At 45.6% G+C, this 23,877-nt stretch overlaps 2 long non-coding RNA genes across 4 annotated transcripts in view; both read left to right on the top strand.

Annotated features, from left to right (window-relative positions):
- The window catches only part of LOC103664893, a 125,229-nt gene that overhangs the window by 3,423 nt on the left and 97,929 nt on the right, over positions 1–23,877 (top strand). The window lies entirely within an intron of this gene.
- LOC103664895 lies at positions 8,361–12,866 on the top strand. Its single transcript, XR_005838812.1, has 3 exons — positions 8,361–8,785; positions 10,121–10,329; positions 11,026–12,866. It is a non-coding gene; the product is annotated as an uncharacterized LOC103664895 (long non-coding RNA).

The following is a 23,877-nucleotide window of genomic DNA, read 5'->3' as shown; positions in this document are numbered from 1 at the left end:
AAAAAAAAAAGTCCATGACTTTGCGGGGGGAAAATGTGTGGGGGGAACACTATGTACCATTAATACAAGCATCTCTGCTCCCCACCCCTCCAGGCCAGCTCCCATTCAGGACCATCAGGAGGAACAAGTTTAAATTCACTTTCACTGATAAGGCCCGGCTCCAGCGTGACCGTAAATGATGGGGCCGGGGTGCGACAACTGGAATGTAATGGGGTTACCCTATGTTATGACCCCACAAAGCAAACTGGGGAGCAGTGTCTGTATCCATGGCTGGGGACACGAAAATCGTCCTACTCTCTATCAGCTGCAAAGGTTTTCTGTCAGGTTATGGCTTTCGTGTTGCCTTAGTGACTCCTAGAGTCCCTCTTGGGGGGCAGTTGGCCTTCCCCCCAGACTTTGCTTCCTGGGGGGGGGGGCGGTCTGAGGCAGCAGATTGAATTGGTGGCTTTGTTTGCTTACCTGTGGCCTCTCTGTAGCAGGTGCCTCTCCTCTAAGCTCCGTTCTCAGTGCCTCTCGGCCCCTATTTTCAAGAAATCTCTAGGTGCCTCTTCCTGGCCCGAGTGACTCTCTCCAGAGTCCCGGATATGGGGTTGAAATTGGTGTGGGTACATGCACGCGTGTGTTGCTTAGACTTTGGTCTCCAAAACCCTTAATTAACCTGCCTTCCCCCTCCCAGCCCCTGAAAAGAAAGGAATTTCCCCCTCTCTCTGAATTTGCTGGCTGTTCTTGGCCAAGCAGCCCAGTTAGTAAGTTTCAGCGGGTCCCCGTGTAGTAAGAAATGCAGACATAGACATAATTTGCTGACCATCGCTAAAGGGACCAGGTACTTCCCGGGCCCCAGCGTCATTCTGGGACTCGCAGTATCCCCAGGAGGAATGTTGATTTCTTGTTCTTAAACTGGAATTTTCTAATGACGCTGTTTTAGGGTCAGGCAACGCGGTTCCACGGTTGTATTACAGTGAGATCCCTCTTGGGGTTTCAGCCGGATATAGGCCACGCTAGACCCACACCTCCCACATGCGTGCACTCTGTTCAGAGAGCGTACAGAGGAACTTCGCCCCAGAAGCTTCCGGAGCAGTGAGGGAGAAAGTTATGTAAACTGGGGTTGTAATGTAATGTGATAAGTTCGGGTGTGTGTCTATTTGTAACACGGATGTTTCCAGGCCCCGCCAGCCTGTGGCTACAAATGAGGTCAGATTCACTGTCAGAACTCGGATTTCACTGGCCGGTGTCCCTCCTCTAGAATGCAGATCCAGCCCGTTTTTTCTGTGAGCCCCTGGGGTCTCTCTCGTGGTCTCTGGCTCGGCCCCCATGGTGTTCTTTGTCCCCAGAGCTGCTCTGGACCTTCTTTTCCTCTGTCAAAGTTTGCCTACCAACGCTCCCAGGCTCCAGCCGACAGGTGCACGTTCCTCATGGACTTCCCCCAGAGCCACCCTGGGCTCTGGCTCAGAGGACAGGATGCTGCTTTCTATTTTGGGGTGCATTCTGTCACCTGGCCATGAGGTAGCATGGCTTCTGCTTCTGTGTCTCCCACTGTCTTTTGAGAACAGAACTTTGGGTACTGCAGTCTGCCACATCCCTTTCTGCAGAATGTGGTCATAAACCCATGGGTTCAGGTCCAGGGAACCCAAATCCCTGACCCACAGAGGAAGGGCCTCCTCACTGACGTTGCCTTCCCTGTTTCCCTCTACTCATCACCTCTTTAAGCCAATGGCTCCTGCGGGCCACCTGGATAGTTCTCAGACACACCCAGGCTCAAGGTCTCTTAAGCATGTTCTTTTCTTCCTGCCCTCACCATTTTATTTCGGGCCCTCATTACCTCACCTGGACTGCTGCCATAATTTCCTAACTGGCTTCACTGCCTCTGTCCTCTGCTCCCTTCCATCCCGTCCCCAGATCAATCAATGGCCATCCTTGGGTGGGGCCCAGTTGGAATCGACCTTCTACAGAATTCCTCTTGCTAGTTAGAGTAAGACTTCAGGATATCATGGAAAGCACACTGCTAATTATTGACCTGTTAAATATTTTTTGCATATGTGTTTTTTTGCCCTACCCATTTCCAATCAGAATTGGATACTGTTCCTTATTCGAGACTGTCCCAACCCATCAGAATCAAGGGCAAATGGCCATTTAGAATCAACATCTTTGTTTCCCCTGGATGGCCGTGAAGTTTGAGAGGATGATAACTCTTATAGAGAAATTGATCCTTACCAAATTTCAGAAAGAAAGAGTGGATTTAGGCCAACTGTAACTTGATTCACCATGAGCTTTAAGACCTGTGTCGGACATGGATTTATTTTCTGGAGAGTGCATCATGGAAACCACTGGCAGACAGCAGTGAGGTACAAGAACTCTGGGTTTTTTGTTTTTAGATTTTATTTATTCATTTGAGAGAGAGGATGAGGGAGAGAGAGAGCACAAGTAGGGGGAGCAGCAAGCAGAGGGAGAGGAAGAAGCAGACTCTCCTCTGAGCAGGGAGCCCGATACAGGACTCGATCCCAGGACCGTGGGGTCATGACCTGAGCTGAAGGCAGATGCTTAACCGACTGAGCCACCCAGGTGCCCCGAGAACTCAGGATGCTAATTAGGCAGCATTGGATGAAGCAGACAGTGATATAAGAAATCAGGAAATGGGAGTTTCCAGAAAGAGCTGGCTTTTTAGCATTGACCAGTGCAAAAAAAACTACAACATTTGAAAAAATGTTTAGGCCGGAAAAAGCCCTAAGCACTACTTAAGTATGAAGTTATCACTTAGGAAAATTTTATTACGGTGAATACAAGTTAGATTTTTCTCATTTCCATTTGGAAATGAAGCCTGAACCCCAGGAAGCTCCGTTCTTAGCGTATAGGTTCCACCAGCTCTGGGGACTCAGATACGAGGACCCAGGTATGGGAGATATTGGAGGCCCAGGTCTAGAGGGGATGTTCCCTGCAGAGCTGGAAAATATTTCTCCAGAGCCCATCACCCCCAAACCAAGAGGATACAGATGTAGGGGAGGAAAAAGTTTTCCTTGACTTTCTTAGGGGCCCTGGCTAGGTCTGAAAATTAACTTACAAGGAGAAGTTAATAAGAGAAAAGCATACAAATTTATTTAATACGGCTTTATGTGATACAGGAACTTTTGTAAGGAAATGCAGACTCGTAAAGATGGTTCAATGCGAGTGTTTTTATGCTGGGTGTGATGAAGAGGGACAGTTGTGGAGAAGTGTGATAGGAAAGGCTGTGACGTAGGTGTAGTGAACTGGGGGAGACTTAGGGAGGCCTGTGTGTTTGGTTCTTCTCAGTGTCCCCCTGTCTCGGAGAGAAGGATTGTCCTTCCCTGCAGGTCTGGGGAAGGTACCTCTCACACCACAGTCTTGTCACCTGCTTCAGGGGAACAGGGTGGGAGGGCCACTCTTGAGTGACTTTCTTGTGTCTGCCATTTTCTCAAACTCCTTCAACTTAAGATACTCAATATGCTTAGGTACCATATTTAGGGGGTCATGCATTTTGAACCCCATCACTGAGGGAAGCCAGGATCTCGGTGAAGGAGGCCACCACCTCCATCCCCTTTATCAAACAAAGAAAATGGCACCATTTTATCCTTACAGGACTTCACGGTGAGGTGAAGACTGAGTGTAGAAAGAGACCCAGGAAGGTCAGATTAGAGAAATCTTCACAAAGGAAGAGAATTTCCTCTGTCTCTGAGGGAGGGGTAGGATTGAGCACTTCCTCAGAGGGGAGAGTGGAGCTGGGGTAGAAAGGAGGAAGCCATCTTCTGAGACCAAGAGGCCATGGAGGAAGGTTCGTGGTGGGAAATAGGAACCTACATTTCTAGGCAGGGTAGGACTTTACTATGGAGGGCCCTGAACAGCAGGAAAAGAAGCTTCGATTGAGCCCTGCAGGAAGCCAGAAGCCATGGAAGTAATAAGGAGACAGATTTGGAGAGGAAAAGCATGGGTTTGGGAGAGTTGCGATTTGAGATGTGAGGGGTAGGCTGAGATGAACGTGGCCGCGTTGGGAAAGGCTATGGGTGAGGGACGATTCACAGAGAAACAGTGTGGAGACTTGGTCTGACTGTATGAGGCAGGAAAGGGGGCCATGCAAGATGCCAGCAGGTTGGGGCCAGTGGAGACCAGGGTGCCACAGATGTGAAGCGGAGTTGGTCTGAAGGGAGGCTTGTGGGTTTTGCTCTGGCTGGCTGAGTCTAAGAAATGATGAGAAACCCAAGTGGACCTCAACAGTGGGGCTGCTGCCTGAACCCCCAGAGGCAGAGACCTGCTCAGTGGTAGTGGAATCTGTGAGCGAGGAAAGATGTTCTCTGAGAGAGAGTGTTCAGAAAGAAGAGCAGAGGTCTGAGACCGGGGCCTGGGACTGGAAGTTGAGAGAAACCTGTGAAGGAAACAACGTGTTTCTGGTTGCCTGAAGCTTGGGACACGTGTCCATCCACCCAGGACAGTGACAGCTCCAGCTTGCGGCCGGGAGAGGCAGTGCAGGACTGGAAGCCAGAAAGATATAAGGTGATTTGCTACAATATTTGACCTGCCCATTTTGGTGTCTAGTTTAGGGCACGATTTTAAACATGGCGCCCTTTGTAGGCTCAATAACCATATTATCAATGGCTTCAGCTGATACTTAAAAAAGGGCCCTGTAGTTAGTGTTGCCAGATATGGCATATACAAATATAGGGCACCCAGCTCAATGTGAATTTCAGATAAACACTTTTAGTGTAAATATGTCCCAAATATTGCATGGTATACACACATATACAAAAATTGTTATTGTTTTTCTGAAATTCAAATTGAACTAGGTATCCTGTATTTTATCTGTCAGTTCTCCCGTCCTCTGATGAATCTTCTGACTTCAGCATTAAGGGGGCCATGATCCCTCCTGTTCTTAGCCGAGAGTTCCCTTCCCCAAGACACAAGGAATTCTCTTTTTTCCTTTTCTCCCACTGAATCCAATGATGTAATTCAGAATCAACAAGCAATGGTCTACAGCCACCATGCTCCTGACATGGCGCAGCACATTTTCACACATACAATGTTAATGGTTTGTAATTTTTCAGGGTATACAGCACCCGGAAGTCAAGTGTTTTTGGCAGAATATCCTGAACTTGAAATAATTTTACTAGCATTCTAGACAATACTATAGTATTTGCAGGTATGCGGTGAAACACTGCAATAGAAAACCACACATATTCAAACCATTATGTTTTAAGTCATTCCATGGATGACTGAGAAACAATATACTGAGATATTTATTTTTGTGTTCCCTCTTGTGTTTGCACCTCTCCTATCCCAAGAAACCAAGCCTTTGTAGTATGAAGCCAAAGCATGGTTTGTTGGTACCCAGAAGGCAACCCTACCCAATATTTGTTGCTTGAGTAGGGTCAACTGGGTATTCCAGGAAAGGAAGTGGGTGAAGGAAAGTATTTGCAATTGAGGTGTTGCATTGGCTCTGTGTTGGTGGGTAGGGAGGGGGAGATTCAATAAAACTAAAAGGAGAGGTCAACTTTGGGGTTTCTATGCATGGAAAATCCCAAGCCCTTCTCAAGCCAAGTGCCTCCTACAGATCGTGGCCAATTTTCTGTAGAGTAGCTGTAAGGGTCCCATGGGTGGTCTGTGGACACAGCAACTACGAGGGAATCCTTTCAGAGCAGAACGTCTAGACCTTGCCAGGCAATCAGTGACAAAGTCTCTTTTCTTGACTAAACTTTAGTGAGGCTCCTCTAAGCCTATACTTTGACCTTGTGTTCGTCTTTGTTGGACCTGCATTGCCCACTTTGAGCAAGAATCCTGATGGGTCATTTAGAAAGAACCCCCATGCTTAAGTTAACACCATCCTTTGCATCTGAGCAAATTCCTCACCTCCCTCCTTGGTGTCTGGTCATCCTGGTGTGTCTTCAGCAAGGATTCTGTTGAGCCAATTAGCCAGAATCCCCCCACCCCTGATGGCTCTACTTTGCAAGTTTCCATCCACTGACCCCCTCATCCTGCCCCCTGACCATAACCCACATTTTTCCCAGTTCCATGCAGCTGTCTTTTGGATAAAGTCTTCCTTACCTTCAGAATAATTTTTAACACCAGTATCCAGTGGCAGCAGGAAGAGGAGTGTTGGCTATGAGCCTCCACAGTTTAGCCTCCCAGCACCTTCCCTCCCTCCACCCCCTTCCTCCGTGTTCTGGTACCATGCAGCACTCAGTATCCACAAAGTGGGGAAGAGTCATGACTAGGACTGCATTACCCACCAGCCGGGTGGGCAGACATCAGAAACAGAATCATCTGATTCAGAAAAAGAACAAAACAAAAACCTATTATTGTTGCCTCTTTGTATCACCGATAAATGAACGTTCCTTCCCAGTCTTCTTTTTTTGTTCGTTTTTATAGTCTAAGAGGTCGTAAGAACTACAAGTTTAAGGAGAATCTGGAGAAAAACCTAAAGTTGCTAAAATTCTATCTATTAGTCTAATTCAACCTCCACCCCCAGGGTTATGAAAATAACCACCATCTGAAAAAAAATTTTAATTTAATTTAAAAAATTTTAATTCCTGTGTAGTTAACATACAGTGTTAGGAGTTTCAGGTGTACAATGTCTACAGTTCTATCCATACTACTCAGTGCTCATCCAGATAAGTGGATACTCTAAATCTCCTTCTCCTACCATTTAAAAAAATTTTTAGCAGCTACATACCATCACAGGAATGCAGTTAGAAATGTTCTACGCTATCTCCTCACGTAAGGCTGAGCGCAGGACGCTGACACTTAAAAACCCAATGCCCAGCGTAACACAATGACGATATTTGTAGACCAGCAAGGATTCAGACGAATGTGATGCCGAGGGAGAAATGAAAAGAAGGGGCAAGCCATAGCTATCGGATGGAGGATGAATTCAGACGGAAAGCCCCCAGCAAAAATCTGAGACACATGGAGCTTTTGTAGGGTGTCTGTGACCAGCAGGAAGTCGAGATGACTCACGGTGTCCTGTCACCCTGGTTCCATGTTCCCATTTATCGCCTCCAAGAGTTTTCAAGCCTTGATTTGTGTAGAAAAATTACACAACTTGTCAGAGAGTGTCTGTGGTCTGTTTTTCATATCCGTATTTTTAAAGAAACCACACACACACCATGATGTACTTCTCAGTATCTGAGGCTGACTGAGTATTCCAGAGTGACCTCGCCCTGCAGGGCTGGGTGTCCTGCGGTGGGTGGGAGAGCACCCAGGACGAGCTTTCTTTATGCCTCCCTGGGGAAGCCTGGATGGGGTGGGGGAACTTGGCCTCCAACTCTTGTCATGTGTCCTACTGAAAGGAACTGTCCTCAGATGAATACCCAAGAGCATTTTGAGTTTCTCTGGCTTTTCTAGCTACCAACCTTGTTAGGTCTTGGGTTGAGAGAGCGAGAAAGAGAGATGTCTCAATATAATATGGATAACATCAGCAAGAAAAATTCCTTTTTGTCTTCTTTTTTTGCTTTTCTCCACCTTGCCATTACTGGGGTCATTCTTTTACTGGACGGGCCTCCAGTTCGCTTTCACCAGAACTATTATGACCTAGAAATTAAAGAGAGCTATCTTGGTTCATCATCTATTCCCCTTGGATAGGATGGCCTACGATAATCAATAAAGGAAATGTGGAATGTTAACAAAAGCGTGGTCTTGCTCGAGAGTATTGAATTAAGTGATATGTGTTTCAGGATGAAAGATGAAATCATTTAGAAATGAGTTTTTAAAAGTCTTTGGTCATTATCACTTGCATTTCGAAAACCAATCTGAAAAAAAAAAATCAATCTGAACTGGATTTTCCCCCTTAAATTTTTATCACTCCTTAGGTGGCAGGACGCTAGGGAGGTAAAAGGGAAAGAAAAGGAAGGTTTAATCTGTTGGCTGAATTTATGGGAATGGCCACAAAAAACCCCCATATTCACCTGGCCTGGCACCTAGGTTTAAATATTTTCTCTTTTTTATCCCCCCCCGATGTTCGTCTGTGGGTTAGAAACTTCACGATTATGAGCTCTGGTGAAATTCCACAGGTGACAAAAGACAGAATTTTGTCCGAGTTTAAGGGGCTTTCCTGGGAGATGAGGTTTTGTGGCCCAGCCCTTCACCCCTTAGTCTGTAGATCTGGTTTCTTTTGAAAACAAACGCTAAGTCTGGAACTTTCCGTGCTAAGACTCCACCTCAGTTTCAAGAAGACCTAGAAGATGTAGCTGAGTCAAAGCCACACTCAGTATGAACAGTTAGTGCTGCTCTTTCTCACCGGGAAGCCTGGGGACAGCAAGGACAGAATGACCTTTTGAGACCGTGGTGATGTTTCTCCGTGTCTCAGCATTTTCATCAGAGTGACCGCAGCCCAGGGAGGGGGAGAGAAGCTTTTGTGGGAACATGGGCGGTGTCGTCATGGGCATCCAGTCATCTCAGAAGTCTTCACGTAACTTCCTGTGGTCACGTCGGAGGGTTGGGAGGGGTTACTCAGGCATCTCCTCTTCTCTTTGGAGGGTACGAGGGAGCAAATCAGCTTTTGAAATTTCCAAGAATTTGAATTCACATCCCCGAGAATGGGCCCTGAGTACACTTTTCCCAACTTCTATCGTACCCGCCTGAAGAAGGTGCCTTCTGCTGTGTATGGGAACTTGTGAAACCTCTGGAATGCTGTAGAAATGCCACTGCGGGCCTCGGGGATGAGTGCTCAGAAGCTGGGCATGTGATTACTTCCTGTGCACGTCTGCTTGTCCCCACAGCGTTCTAGGCCTTGCTGTGCAGAAGCCTGAGCCCCTCTCTCGTCCTCTGGTTTTCTAGTTTAAGTGTGGTAAGTAGCAGGTGGCCAAGCGAAAGAAAGGCATGGGGGCTTCAAAGCAAAGGCAGACGCCGGTGGCACAAAGAAAGAGCTCCTCCGAGAAAGTTCAGTTTCCTAGGTGGCGTTAACTCTGAGACTCCCTGGAGTTTTGCATCAGCGCCTGGTTCAGTCCTAAAAGAAGTTGCATCAGACATGGCAACTTTTTGCCTGCTTTGTTTGCGTTCTCTCTGGTGAATGAAGTATTAATAAAGGGCTCCCTGGGGGCTTTGTGCAACCTATACTGGGAAACAAATTGAAATGTACAATTCTTGGAATAGTAGAGATGTCATGCCATAGTTACTGGTGGGTATCTACTGTCCTTGCCACAGTTTCAGAAGAAAACGAGAAAAAAATGTGTGGCTGACATAATTCCCCATTTCCCCTTCACCCAGGAGTTCTTTGCTTTATTTTTTAAATTTACTTTTTATGATTTATTTGAGAGAGAGAGAGAGAGAGAGCGCGAGTGAGCAGGGGTAGGGAGGGGCAGAGGGGAAGGGAGAGAGAATCTCAAGCAGACTCTGGGTGAGTGCAGAGCCCAACACAGGGCTTGAGCTCCCAACCCCAAGATCACTACCTGAGCAGAAACCAAGAGTTGGGCACTCAACTGACTGAGCCACCCTGGCACCCCAACCTCTTTGCTTTAAAACATCAATGAAAGGGCACCTGGCTGGCTCAGTCATTGGAGCATGTGACTCTTGATCTCAGGGTTGTGAGTTCAAGCCCTGCATAGGGCGTGGAGCTTATGCAAAAACCAACCAACCAACCAGCAATGAAAATCATAGGTAGATAATTTGGTAAGCAGATTAGAATCTTTCCAGGAGAAACAAAGAGAGTAAGACTATAGCCAGTTGTTCGCCACCAACTAAGGAGAGGAGAGAAACACTGCTATTCTGGTCACTTCTCTGCAGCCAGTCAGCTGCCTGTCCCTGCCACTGGCCTGGCCGTGGAGCTAGGATCAGAGGTGGTGGCTTTCCATGGGGGCCTCAGCTTCAGAAATGACACAGGCAGGACCATCAGTCTGGCCTAGTTTGGGATGGTGGCATTTGTCTAGTTCACCTTGACTGGGTTAAAAGTGTGTGTGACACAAAAGTGAAACTCGAAAGTTAGGAAACACCTACTCACGTGTAACCAGTTTCCTCTATGCCTTCACAGTTTTCTCCCAAATGCATGAAATCTCTGTAGGACCTCAGTTAAAGAAAACTTCCTCTGGGCAGCAGGCAATCACTCACAGAAGAGAGAAAAAAAAATATCCAAGATCCACTGTATTGTATTGATTTGTACCTGGTCTTGTTCCAAAATTGTTGTTAGACGCACGTGTGGTTAACTATGCCACAGGCTGCCGCTGCTTACCGCAAGTCTGTTTTTACTGCAACTTTATTGACGACCCTGGCGTAGCCAAAGATTAATGAAGATGGACCCAAGTTCTTACTACTAGGCAAAGGGCCGCCAAGCAAATGATCGCGGACCAGAGAGTTCTCTTCGTCGCTGTAGGACGTACTCTTCAAATACGATGTCAAGTGAGTCAATGGCGTGCTAGACACAGTAGGTCACAAGTGTTCTCTTAGGGTGCTGGACTTCCTTGCCATGTTATGGATTGATGAACATTAAGGAATACGAGAGGATGGGAAGAAAAGAAGGATGGGGAGCCAGTGATGTGGCCAGTGCGTTGGAGCTGGACAATGTCAAGTTAGGATAGGGCCTTGGTACAAGGGCAATTGGCAATTCCTGGGCTGCACTCACTCATCAGGGGCTCTGCTGGGTGATGCTTTGAGGGTAATCTCAGATCACACCAAAGTCTTCTAGTTTTTTTTTTTTTTTTAAGTTGGGCGTGGAGTCCAACATGGGGCTTGAACTCATGACCCTGAGATCAAGACCTGAGCTGAGATCAAGAGTCAGGCACTTAACCAACTGAGCCACCCAGGTGCCCCAAAGTCTTCTAGTCTTGATGGCCAGTTTTTTAGGTGTCTGAAAACATGACTACAGTGCATGCTCACATAGGGGAAGCTTAGGTAGGTAGTGCTTTTTCCCCTACATGGTGACTCAATCTTCCTTTCTCCCAACACTCATTTTCTTTATACAATCTATCCAACCCCTCTCCGAAAAATTGCTTTGGGTTGTAGCAGAGGAGCATTTTGGAACTTTCTTGTCCTGTCTTCTATTTCTCTTTAATCAATTGTGCCTAAAAGATGCTTTTTTTTTCTTTTTCTTTTAAGGAGTACAGAGTGAAGAAGCAGTAACTGGCAAGATGAAATGTCACTGAAACACGATGATCCCTGGTTTCTTTTTTTCTCATTACCACTTCTAAGAATCTTCCCACAGAGCTACCGTAACATAAATCGACAGACAGCAGATATGTGTTCTTAGCAGTTTCTGTCACTGGACAGCCTCATGATCATTATATTTCTTTCTCCAGAACACTCGACTCATTTACCAATCTCATTCCTGGTAATGTGTGTGCTGGAAAAAGCAGCCAAGTGTTAGTACTATGGGGGTGAGAGGCCAGCTCTCCAATGGCAACATTTATTTACAGTAAAGGGGACGACCCTGAACGAACATGAACAAGGTCCACAGAGGCTCCCAGGAAGGAGACAGTTGACACATGGCAAAAGAGACTCAGGGTCCCATTTTCCACAGGGGTCTCCAAAGAGCCAGGGCACTGTGCCCAGGGCATCACATACACACACACAGGTACATGTCACCTTTCGTGACCGTCACCCTTGTCTACCCCAAGGTAACCTTTGACCGTGATGCTTTTCCTCCTGGCACTTGTAGGAAGCAGTGCAGTGTTTTAGAAAACCAGGAAAAGCACCATCACCTGGGCTTCAACTAGCCTCTTGCTTTTTCTCCATTCTCTCTGTTCTTGCACACAAGCCACACATCTCAGGTCAGAATCCAGGCTGGTGGATGCATTTTGCAGGAGTTTCCATGTATCTGGGGGTACAGTTCTTCTTTCATCATCACTCCCTTTTCTTTCATCATTATTCACTTTTCCTTTGGTTTGCTTTCATCTACATAGGGTGTCTCGGCTGCAAGGTGGACTCTTGAGTGAGAAGTTGCATTTTCCCCCTTCTCTTCTTAGACGTGTGGAAGTCCAGACTAATTAGGTCACGGAAGAAGTGACAGGGAGACTCTCCCACGTCGTTCTTCTTGGAGAGGCATCTTTAGATTATTTCTGAAGACAGAGGAGGCAGCTCTGTTGTGTTTCAAAATGGTGGTGTTTATACACGTGTAACAAAGAACGTGTTTTGCTGACTGTTTCTCCTGTATGAACAGGTGGTCTTGCAATGTGGGTACTTCCTCAAATCTTTAATCGTTGTTTACACAGAAAAGTGTCTTCATTGCAGACAGAGCGACACTGCTTGTAAAGATGGGGTGGCGTAAGACAACTGAGATGTCCCGGGATGAAGGTGTGGCGGGTGTGTCTGGAACTTGGCGGATGAGAGGTGAGAGGAGGCACAGAAATGGTTTTGAGCCCGACCGGGAAGGTCTTAAGGCCATGCAAGGCAGGGTAGGCTTTTTCTTGAGGGCTACAGGGGAGCCCCTGGAAGATTTTAAGCAGGGATCAGATTCACATTCAGGAAAGATAGTTATGGCGGCCGTGTCAATCATGGCTGTGAGGGGCACAGGTGGTAGGCAAGGAGTCTAATTAGGGGGCTATTGAAGTAATCCACAAGAGAAATGATGAGGGCCTGAAAAAGAATATGGTTGGGGATAATTTGAAAGCTATTAAGACGTAGGATGGGTGGCCCTGATTTCTATCTTGCCCCACTAATAGCTGTTCTACGCTTTCTTTTTACGGCTAATGAAATATGAGCCAAATGAAGTACCTGGATTGCCTCTTCCCTCTTTTTTTCTTTCTGCCTGAAATTTGGGAACAGCCAATGTGTGCTTTTAAGGATAGGAGCCTCGTGAAGAGCATGGCAGAGAGGAAAGGCCAGGAGTGTAGGGGCCCGATGACATGGCCGACCCAGTGCCTCAGCCTTGGATGGTTTACCTCTGAACTTCATGCTATATAAGAAAGAAGTAAATCTTTTCTTGTTTGTCATTGCAGTATCTGTCATTTTCATCCAGCAGCCCAAAGCAATTCCTAACTGCGACAAATGATGATAAACTGGGTGAAGGGGGTGAGCAGAAGGACTTGTAGGTGAAATCCAATTTGTTGTTTGAGTGATGGGGTAGAAGATGGTGCCAGTTGCAAAGCTCAGGAATGCAAGGAGAATTTAGGAACCACTATGCGTTTCATTTGGTGCATGTTGAGTTTGAGGAAGCTCAATGATGGCCAATCCATGTCCAGGAAGTGATGGGATGTAGTGGACCTTGGCAGGAGAGCTACCTCTGGAACCATCACCTTACATATAAGAGCTGAAGTCACGGGAGTGTTTTAGGTCATCTAGGGAGAGCCTAAGAGAAGAGGGCCAAGGACAGAGCCCGAGAGCCTACCCCTTGAGATTGATGTGCCCATAAGCAGGATGGGGGAGAAGCATCTAGAAAGTTAGGGAGAGGACTAGGAGAGAGTGGTATCATGGAAATCAAGAACATTTAGAGGGCAGAGTGGTTACTAATGCCATAGTTAGGAAGTACTTAGGAGAATAGAGGGTTCAGGAAGAAAAATGGTCAGAGGTTCATTCATTCTACAAAAAGGCTATTCTCAGAATGATCTGTCCACAGCAAGGGGCCCACAGGTGCAATTTGTGTCATGACAGCACTGTACTTCTCACTCTTTTGGAGTCTTGCAATACCTTGTTATTTGTATCACTTTTAAAAAAGTCATTCCCTCCTCCCCCAATTGTTCTATCTTCCCAGATGTGTCAAACGATATGTTTTATTTAAGATCAAAGTGTACCCGGAGGTGTCAAATATTCATTTTAAGTTCTTTCTTTCTTAAGAGTTTTGGGGGATCCCCTATAGCACACTGAGGTAAAACATAACTGAGATTGGATTTAATGAAATACATCATTAGACCTTCTCTACGAAGGCCTCTGCTATAAGAGGAAAAGAAGATTTTCGAAAGAAAGGTAAACAAGAAAGACATGTCAGAGGGCAAGAACACTTCGGTTCGCGTGTGTGCTTGTGGCAGTGACGACAACAGAACACACTTACCCTCCACGGCTTACCCACGCCCCTCACAGACTCTCTGGCCTTTGCTGGAGGCTGAGCTGAGCTATCACGGGCCAGATCTGCCTTTTGTCTCTGAAGTCAATTAGTGTGATGTTTAGGATTGTTTTCCTAAACTTTTAATTTATTGTTTTGCACTAAGAAGTGAGGAGTCTGTCTTCTGGGGAATGTCCTCAGATTGCATCAGCCAGGAGCTCTGAGGACCAGCTCTCTCCCTGGTCCAGATCTCTCAAGGATGCTCAGAGAACCTGTTCTAGCTTGGGGCGGCCTCCAGCTAGGACTGAGTAAAATAATTGTGTTCACATTTAAAGGGCAGCCGAGTGGGAGGCTGCAAGGTGAACTCATTGCTTTTAGCTCTCTTAGTCAGTGCCCTCCCTGGGGAACCAGTAACAGTACTCATCTGGAATATTTTAATTGGGAAGAGATCATATTTGATATCCCCAAGAAGACCCCAGATACCACTTCTATAAGGAGTTGCCTTGTCACTTAGGAGTTGGGGCTGTTCCTTGGTCCATTAGCCAGATCTGGGAGAATCAGCAGCAACAGGAGTGCTAAAGATCAGTCTGGACATTTACTGGGAACTTCCTGGGTGTAGAGTTTCTTTTCAAGATGCCACACAGTGAAGCATTAATATGATACCGGCTATCAAGTTGCTCGAACCCTCAGGGAAGACATTATAGTTTGAACTCATCAACTTTTAGGCTAAATATCTATGAGCATATGCATAGATAAACACATAACCCATAGACTTACCGAGATGCCATTAAATTTGGCTTATCTGGTGGCCACTTCTTTAGCCAGCTCAGCTATTCAGAAAAAGGCTGAGGTCTCTGAGCAGACACATTCAATGTTAAAAAAAAAGAGTTATACTTCTACAGTTCATGCATTTTATTTGCACTGTTCCAAATTCATTTACCCCTATTTCAGATATATTCTAGAAGCTTTTCTAGAACATTCTGGATTAGAGTTGGGGCGATGGGCTACCCCGGGCAATGGCTCTAGACCACTTAAGAGGAGAGTGATTTCCAGGACCTGACATTAAAGCAGTGGTTCTCAAACACATCTGACACAGACTATTATCACCTGAACATCTTTTTTTAAAAAAGTAATTTGAAATCCAGGCCACCCCTAAGATGGATTCATCCAATCACCGGAAGTGAGACACAGGCATTGGTAGTTTTGGAAGCTATGCAGGTGATTCCAACATGCAGATAAGGTTGCAAGTCACTGTACTGAAGGCGAAGGAAGAACAATGGATGTTTAGTTGTGGGTGTTCTGGGGCCATTTTGTATAGGGCCAACTACCCTTCACATTCTATAAGCAGTCTATAACTTCCTTGGGGTGCATGAAGGTGAGACTATGTCCTGAACAGGTAGCAGGGATATGCTTTCCTTCCCAGGTCATTTGTAGTCCTGGGAGATGTCCCTCTATTACAAATACAACACATATTAAAGGTCCCTTTTCTGTCTCTCAGGGTTTGTGCACAAGGATCCTCTGGAAATGGAAAAGTTGGAAACTTGTGCGTCTTTAAGATGGGACATATGGTCTTCTCTGCTTAGATGATAGCCTTCAGAAGGTGTTCCTTCTCAGCTGGTACAGTGTAGCCTCTGAGGGTTTATCTCCACTTTCTGCCAGTGGTGAGGGGGGAGAATGGAAGCCCCTGCTTCTCCTGGACATCTCTTTCCACCTCCCCAATGCTTCCCTTTTATTTCTTCTTGTCTCAGTGGCTAGAACCTCCCACTGCCCTACCCTACTCCCTGGGTAGGGGATTCCTCTCTCCAGAAATAAGGAGTACTCTGTCTTAATTCATCCTTGGGTCCTACAGATTTCTCAGCCTTGGGCATGTTGTGTCCACCCCTCCTCTGCTCTTTCAAGCTTCTGCTGTCACAGCAGAGGATGGGGTGAGCTCTGCTCCCCTGCATGGGGGCAGGAGGGGCCAGAGAAGTGGGGGAAAACAGGGCCTGGGATTTCTCTCCTGGTTGACATTGTTCAACAAAGGATGCTTCCTGGAAAACTGGCTACACCATACTGGGAACTTGTAAGAGAGCAAGCTATGAACTTTTGTGTTCAATATATTATATCTCTATTATGGCAAACTTCCTAAAATTGGTTGGACAAAAGCCTAGAGAGATACACAAATATGTTAGTGGCGGTTGCTTTTTGGATGGTATGACCATGGGTGACTCAAAAAAAAATTTTTTTTTTGCAACTTTTCACAAGGAACATATTGTTTTTCTAATTAAAAAAAGAAATGTTCAAGTTGATGCACCCAAGTCAACACAAATGTCTCAGATGTTGTTCATTCCTCTCTGTTTAAGAAGGCGGGGAAGAGAATAATCTGCTTTAGGAAGATCTATCAAACAAGGCAGTGGGAGCAATTAAGATGTAAATTTTTCATCCCCTAAAGGAGGCCCAGGCTTGTTTCTTGGCCTATGTAATGAATACTTTCTCTGTGTTTACTTTTCTTTGTTTAAAATCTCCATCGTGTAGCACAGTGTTTGGCACCTAACAAGTCAGTGCTCAATAAATATTGGTCCATTTGACGAAGCAAATAAAATATTGATGCTTAGAGGCAGAGTTCTGGTTATCCAGAAAAGTCTGCTTATTTCCCTAAGTAATTATGACAAATGACATGATTTCTGTAGGAAAAAAATGTTAACTTAGACCAAGTCTGTAGTCAAAGAGTAGTAGGTGTGCCTCTCAGTTGACGTACAGACTCAGAAAATGAGCAGAAGCTTCATAGACAGGGTAAGATTCAAGCATGACTTTGAAGAAATCAAGAGAAATTTTGTAGAAAGAATGGGATGTTCCAGGCACATGGGCTAGCTTGTGCCAAGCTCTGATGGCTGGAGAAAGGTGAGCATAGTGAGTTGGCCAAGTTTTTGACCGGAGCAGATGGTGTGGTCATGAAGGGACCTGGCAGGGATCACTGTTAGGCAGAGTGGTCTTCACTGGTGAGAAATCCATAAGGAAGGAAAAGAAGGATATTAGATTTCCTTAAACCCATAAAGAAGGATATTAGATTTCCTTTAACCCATGAAGGAGGATATTAGATTTCCTTTTGATGTTTGTAAATGCAGAGCTTTGGCAAGATTTTTGGGGGAAGGTGTTCCTAAGGCCCTGCTCTGCTCTCTTGGTGAACAAGGAGAAGGTTCTTCCAGAGGGTATACAGGAGGAAGCTGAGCCATTGTCCTCAACCTTCTTTCTCTCACCCAGTTAGTTTTCCAGGCAGCCCTGGAAGATGAATGTCACAGGACAAACATGGGTGAGAAAACTGTCCCCTCCAAAGACACAGTGTGGCCTTGAACATCTAGAAGGAGGAATAATTTGATCTCTTCCATGATTCATTGAAGGGTTCTTCCACCATCCTTATGTCCCAGACCTCCTCACTCCCTCATGGAAGTGTCCTCATTGACCTCTTCTCTGTTCCAGACACCCATCATCTGTTTGGTCCCCTGTACCATCCTGTTTCTCTTCCGTGCCTCATTGCTTGCATAGCTGACTGCTCTTACAGTACTCCCATAGCTTCCCTTACAGCCCTTAAACCGATAGCTGCCATGTCTGTCTGCGCCCCGACTTCTCTCCTGAGCTCAGACTTTCATTTCTCGGCACCTGCTCGACACATCCTCCTAGCTATCTTTCAGGCAACTCAAACACAGCATGATCCAAAACAAAACTCAATGTCTTCTCCCCCAACCTGCTCCTCTTTCGTTCCCAGTGTCAGTTCCTGCCTCACCACTCAAACAGAACGCCTCTTTGCCCTGGATCCCCTCCCACTCACCTCCCAGGCCTACTTAATTCCCACATCTTGCTCATTCTACCTGGGGAATGTCTGCTGAGTCTCTTTACTTTTCTTGATCACCCTGTGCTAATCTTGACCCTTAACCTCTTTCTTCTGCATTAGTTTGTTAACTCTTTTGTGTTTTTTTTTTAAGATTTTATTTATTTATTTGACAGAGAGAAAGACAGCCAGCGAGAGAGGGAACACAAGCAGGGGGAGTGGGAGAGGAAGAAGCAGGCTCCTAGCAGAGGAGCCTGATATGGGGCTCGATCCCAGAACTCCGGGATCATGCCCTGAGCCAAAGGCAGATGCTTAACGACTGCACCACCCAGGTGCCCCATAGTTTGTTAACTCTTAATTGGTTCTCCCACCTTAGGTCTCTCTCTTGCTCTTTTCCCTCTCTCTCCCTCTTTCCACTCTATCTTCTTCATTTGCTGCCAGAGTGATTGTCCTGAAACAAATTGGGTCGTGTCAATTTTGCTTAAAAAGCACTAAGGGATCCCCCTTTTCTGAGGATCAAGCACCAACTCCTGAGTGTGGCTTACAGTGGCTTCCCAGGCCAGCCCTGGTGCTTCCCCAGGCATGTCTTATATGCCACCTGTGCCCCACCTTCTCCTCTGCACAGGTCCCCATCCACACAGAAATACTCTCTGTGCCCCCAAAACAACTCGTTTCCGTTCTCTCCTTTTGCAACTGTGACCCACAAACCCCTTATGCCAAATAATGTTGCATACAAGGCTGTTCACTGCCCTACTCATCCTTCCTAGCACAACTCAGGGCACCCCTGCAAAGCCTTGTCCATCCCTTTGTCTATGCTTCGATTAGAGTTTGTCTACGGTGATTTATTTATGTGGCTCTCTCTCTTGTACAGCGTCAGTCCTATAGAAGGCGAGGTCTGAGTATTGGCCATCTCAGTCCCAGATCCTAGCACAGAGCCTGGTACTGGGTAAAATCCTCAATCAGTATTTTATGAATGAAGTAGTGAAGACATTTTGCATTCTTTGCACATTTTTAATTCCCTCCCACCTCCAAAAGATCCCATTTCTTTAGAACTTCATCCCCGAAGGTTAAGCAATTGGAGTATTCTTAGCCCCTCTCCATATATTTGCATGGAGGGGTGAGAATTTCCTTGCCTCTGGGGCATGTGTGTGTGTGTGTGTGTGTGTGTGTGTGTGTGTGTGTGGCTACCTGTAGCATGTGTAGCTGGTCTGCTTGAGTAGCCCATGTGGCTCAGCCCTTCTGCAGGCTCTTGGTGGGCTTGGCTGTCCTCAGGAAACCCACTTTCCTCTGAGGCCCTAGGATAAGTGGGCCATTGCTGCACAGAAGACTGCCCTTTGCTGAGAAGGCCTGCCTGTGACCACATGTATGGGTTTAATTATGGTTTTTTCATTTGTTTGTTTTTTGGTTCCGGGCAGATATTAGAAAACCCATCTGTTTCTGGGTCTAAGCTTTAGACTCCCAATCAGCTTTATCAGACATAAAGCAGATATTTTCATCCCCATCTGTCTGATTCCTGTGACTGTCTCTTGATTGGTCCCAACTTAGAGCTGGGTGGGAAGGGGATTGGAGAGAGAACTGGGACAGGAATATTATTTATTTGCTCCTCCAAAACCCCAATAATTATCCTATTATTCTACTATGAAGAAATCAGAAGTTATTCAAATCCCAGCCATCTGGAGGAATCTTAAGCCACACAATGATTTTGGAGAGAGATTCTGCTTCACAGGGCGAAGAGGTGACTGGGATAGAACCTTGTATGTGGGAAATGCCTTACACTATTTAAATGAAGGAATAAAAAGGTTTGTGGACAACAAGTTACACTTTAAACCCAAGTAACCTGAGGCAAGAGAAGAAATGGATTTTCCGTTTTCATCTATCAGATGGGCAAAGACCAGAAAGTTTAATAATCCACTGTGTTGAAGAGGGTGAGAGAAAGGAAACAATCTCGTACATTGCTGGTAGGCATGTCCTTTGTTAAAAATAATCTGTGCCAGGGGCTTCTGGGTGCCTCAGTCGGTTAAGGGTCCCACTTTTGATCTCGGCTCAGGTTGTGATCTCAGGGTTGAGCCTCCCGAGGGCTCTGTGCTCTGCACACAGTCTGTTTGTCCCACTTCCTCTCCTTCTGCTTCTCTCCCCGCTTGAGGCTGTGCTCAATCTCTCTCAAAACAAAACAAAAACCTGTGGAAGGCAATTTAGGAGTATCTATTAAAAATACACGTGCACATGGCCTTTGACCCCGCGATTCTGTTTCTAGAAATTTATACTATGGATCTACAAACACGAACAATGACGGCGTATTCATTGTCACGTCATTTACAACAGCATCAACTGAGAAGTTTTCTGATTGTCCAACAGACATGAGGGTGTATCCTAATGGGTTGTTTTGAGCTGTAAGGAAAGATGAGGACACTCCTCGTTTACCAGTGTGCAACGGTTTCCCGGTTTGTTTCCAGTATCAACAAATGGAAACAATCAAAGCACACAACATTGAGTCTGTTATGCTATCCTTTAAAAAGAGAAAAAGAGACAAAATGTATTTGCTTGTAATGCTTTTATCTAGAAATACACAATAGGAGCTGATAACATTGTTTGCCTCTGGGAAGGGGAACCAGATGGCTGGGAGAACAAGGTTAGGAGGGAGACTTTGCTTTATACCGTTTGTACCTTTTGAATTTTAAACAATGTGAATATTTAATATTTAAGTTATTTAATTAAATTAAAAGGCATATGCATGCACGTGTGCGTGCACACACACACACACACACACACTTTGGTTTTTGTTTTAATTGAAAGGAAACATTTTCAGGTTTTGGGAAGAAACCAGGCATTAGTTTCCTTAGACAACAATGTCAGGAGGACAACTGAGGAAGAACGAATTAATGCAGCTTAAAGGGATAATTATATAGTGCGGTAGACAGTATGAGGGCTCCGAGGTCAAACTACTTAGATTTGAATTCAGGTTCTGGTGCTTTCTGTGTGACTGTGGGCAAGTTATCGCTTTAAACTTCAGTTTTCCCTTCGAAGAAGGGATAATAACAGTATCCCCTCACAGGACTGCTGTGAGGCTAACGTGAGAGAATGTGTGTATAACCTGTATAAAGGTGGGGTCCCATGTGGTCCTGTCTTCTCTTAGAATCCCATTCAAAGAGAAACACAAGTTAGCAGAGAAGCCTAATCAAAAGCAATTCAAGTGTTTACTGTAGTTTCTTAAGAAAATTCCAAGAGGGTAATGTGTGCATGAGAAATAGCTGCACGTAAAAAAAAATTCTCTGCCTTCAATTTGTCCCCCTCACTTTCAACACAGAGTAGCTGTACTTGAAAATCTCTCCTTATTCCACTCTCAACTGCCAAGTAAAACTTCTCATACTCACTCTGCCATGTTTTCTTGGAGCTATTCTTTTTTTACTGCCAGGAGTTCTCTTCATTTCAAATATAAATCTTCTTGCCTCTCAGGCTTACAGTATTTTCCCGCAATCTATGGACTAAGGCCCATGAGCCGAGGATATGGGGAAATGCCAAGTGAACCAAATCAGAATTTTACTAGTGGAAGTGGGGGTGGAGAGACCTAGAAAGGGCTGGAAAACAGGCTTTAAAAATATTCTTATATTAATAATTTTTAGCCCCCATTACACATGTAGGGAATTTATAACACTGCCTGGCATATTATAAGCACTCAATAAATTTTGGCTATTAATATTATTCATAAGAACCACTTTTCCGCAACCTGATAATACTCGCATTAACATTTACGGAGAGTCTGCTACGTGTCAAACGCTCTTCTAGCATTTCACATGTAGTCACTCCTACAAGCTTTACAACAACACCATAAACATAGGTCTTTTAGTCACCCTCATTTTACAGATGACCTCTAGAGAGGTTTCATAACGTGGAGTGACAAGGTAGGAAGGGGGAGTGTCAGGATGTGAAGCCAAGTGGTCTGACTCTAGTCCTGTGTTACTCTCCATGTTGAATTGCCTCTAAGTCAGGTTTTCTATGTAATGTACTTCTCGGGGATCCAGCCGGTTCGACCCTTCTGTACTGGATGTTTTCTCAGGATTCTCCTCTTCTACTTTCCATTGTCCTTAGGGGTCCCAAGTGAGATGAGGATGGGCAAATAGTAAGGGTGGTGGGCACCTTCAAGGTCCTGGAAAGACAATTACTGTTGGATACTGAAGGTTTCTGGCTCTGGACCAGAGAAATGCCCCTGCCAGTGAATTCTTAACAAACACGTTTGATGGTTCTCTTCATGGCCTCCCTAGTTACCTATCTACTAAGCAAAATAATCCCAGTGCTAACCAGATCGTTAAATGCCCTTAACAAGTCAGCTTATTTGGGGGGATGTACTGGAATATTTGTTTCCCAGCCGCTAGTGCAACAAGAACTGTAGTCTTGACATATCCATGTATTTTCATTCCTCGCTATCAGACTGTCCTGGCGTTGAATCTATCAATTCAAGGGAAGGAGGAGACCACCCAGAATAAAGAATCTTGGCTTAGCTTTGGGTTTCATGTTAGAATTGTTATGTGAAAAGTGAGAGAGTCTTCAAATCAATGCTTTGCTGAGAGAGAAAAGTGTTTCCCAAATTCCAAAAAGCTTCCATCTGTATATCAAGAGTAAAACTTGGAGGCCTGAGATAGTGTTATTATTTTGAGCCATGATGGAGGAAAGAGAGAATATGATATAAGGAAAGTTTTTATACTGCTGGAAATAGAAAATCCTTTTGGTTCAGGGAGGTAGAGCTGAAAGGGAGGGAGGGAGAGAGAGAGAGAGAGAGAGAAGTTTTAGTTCCTCCTCAGAGTTCAAATCTCTTGGCAAAGCAGGGGCTGTCTGAGGTCAAGAAGTGACAGGTAAGCAAACAAGCTGAAGGGGAGTCACCATGGAGGGGGCTGGACTTTGCCGCCATGTCCTGAACTTGAAAGGAGGTCACCTCACACGGTGCTGCAGGCTCAGGTGGGGCAGCCCCACCCAGAAGAAGGACGTGTGGTGTGTTAGCAGCCAATGTGCCCTGGCCCCATGCTGCTGCCACAGTGTGCTTCAGTGGGAGAGGTGGAGGAAGCCGATGGACCGGCTGGTGAGCTTCACCTTGGTGAAGGACAAAGTTGTCCTGAAGAAGAGGGTTGGCAAGGTGATCGTGAATTGTATCCTCCTCCCTGCCCCAGTTCAGATGTTGAAGTCCTAACTCTAGCTACCTCACAATATGACCTTATTTGGAGATAGGATCTTGAAGTCAAATGGATGGGCCCTAATCCAATATGGCTGATGTCCTTATAAGAGGAAATTAGGACATAGACACACATAGACCAATGGATGATGTGAGCACCCAGTGAGAAGATGGCCGTCTATGAGCCAAGGACTCAGGAAGGACCAACCTTGCCGACACCTTGACTTTGGACTTCTAACCTCCCAAACTGGAAATGTACGGGGGAAATAAAATTTCTGTTATTTAAGCCACCCAGCTGGGGCTGTTTTGTTATGGAAGCCCTAGCCAACTAGGACAGCAATCTGGATTGTGAAACATTTAGGATGAAGCTAACAGTTTCAGAGGTCCAGAAGCAAGTTACGGGCATAATACAGATCAGAAACAAAGGAAGCACCACGGGATGGTGGAGAGGCAGGGCGTGCCAGATAGCAGTCCATGGAGGGCTATGAGCATCTCTAATACATGCTATTTGATTCGCTTTTTAGTGAAGTTGCAGTTTCTTCTCCATGATTTTCCCAAACCGATGCAGTGCCAGGAGGCAATATAAATCACTCCTGCTTTTTGCAACTTTTCCTCCTATCCATGGAGAGCAAGGACACACAGCAGGTAAAAATCGAGCGACGCTGTGTTTGTTAGTGGCACTTTCTGTGTCCCTTTCAAGAGAGGAGGCGTTGGCTGGTGCTGGTGTTTGGCTGGGGAGGGCGGATGGGGTGATGCTGGAGGAAGACCAAAATATCTTTATAAACAATCTTGTTTTCATCACTTCCTGAAATGCCAGTTGCTGTGGTCTCTTAACACTGAGACAGACAGTCCCAGACTCAAAACACAATGTGATTTATGATATCCATAAATCACAGAGCTAAACGTTATGATTAAATCTCGCATTTACAGCTAAGAAGTCAAAAGGGGTGGTAATCACTTTTAATGTAAGATTGTGGCTCCTGGGTCAAAAATGCATGATTTTTGCAT

Source organism: Ursus maritimus, unplaced genomic scaffold, assembly GCF_017311325.1.
Source record: "Ursus maritimus isolate PB19 unplaced genomic scaffold, ASM1731132v1 scaffold_30, whole genome shotgun sequence".
In the NCBI taxonomy this organism is placed as follows: domain Eukaryota; kingdom Metazoa; phylum Chordata; class Mammalia; order Carnivora; family Ursidae; genus Ursus; species Ursus maritimus.
Note: the sequence above shows the minus strand (reverse complement) of the source record. Positions and strands in the feature narration are given on the sequence as shown.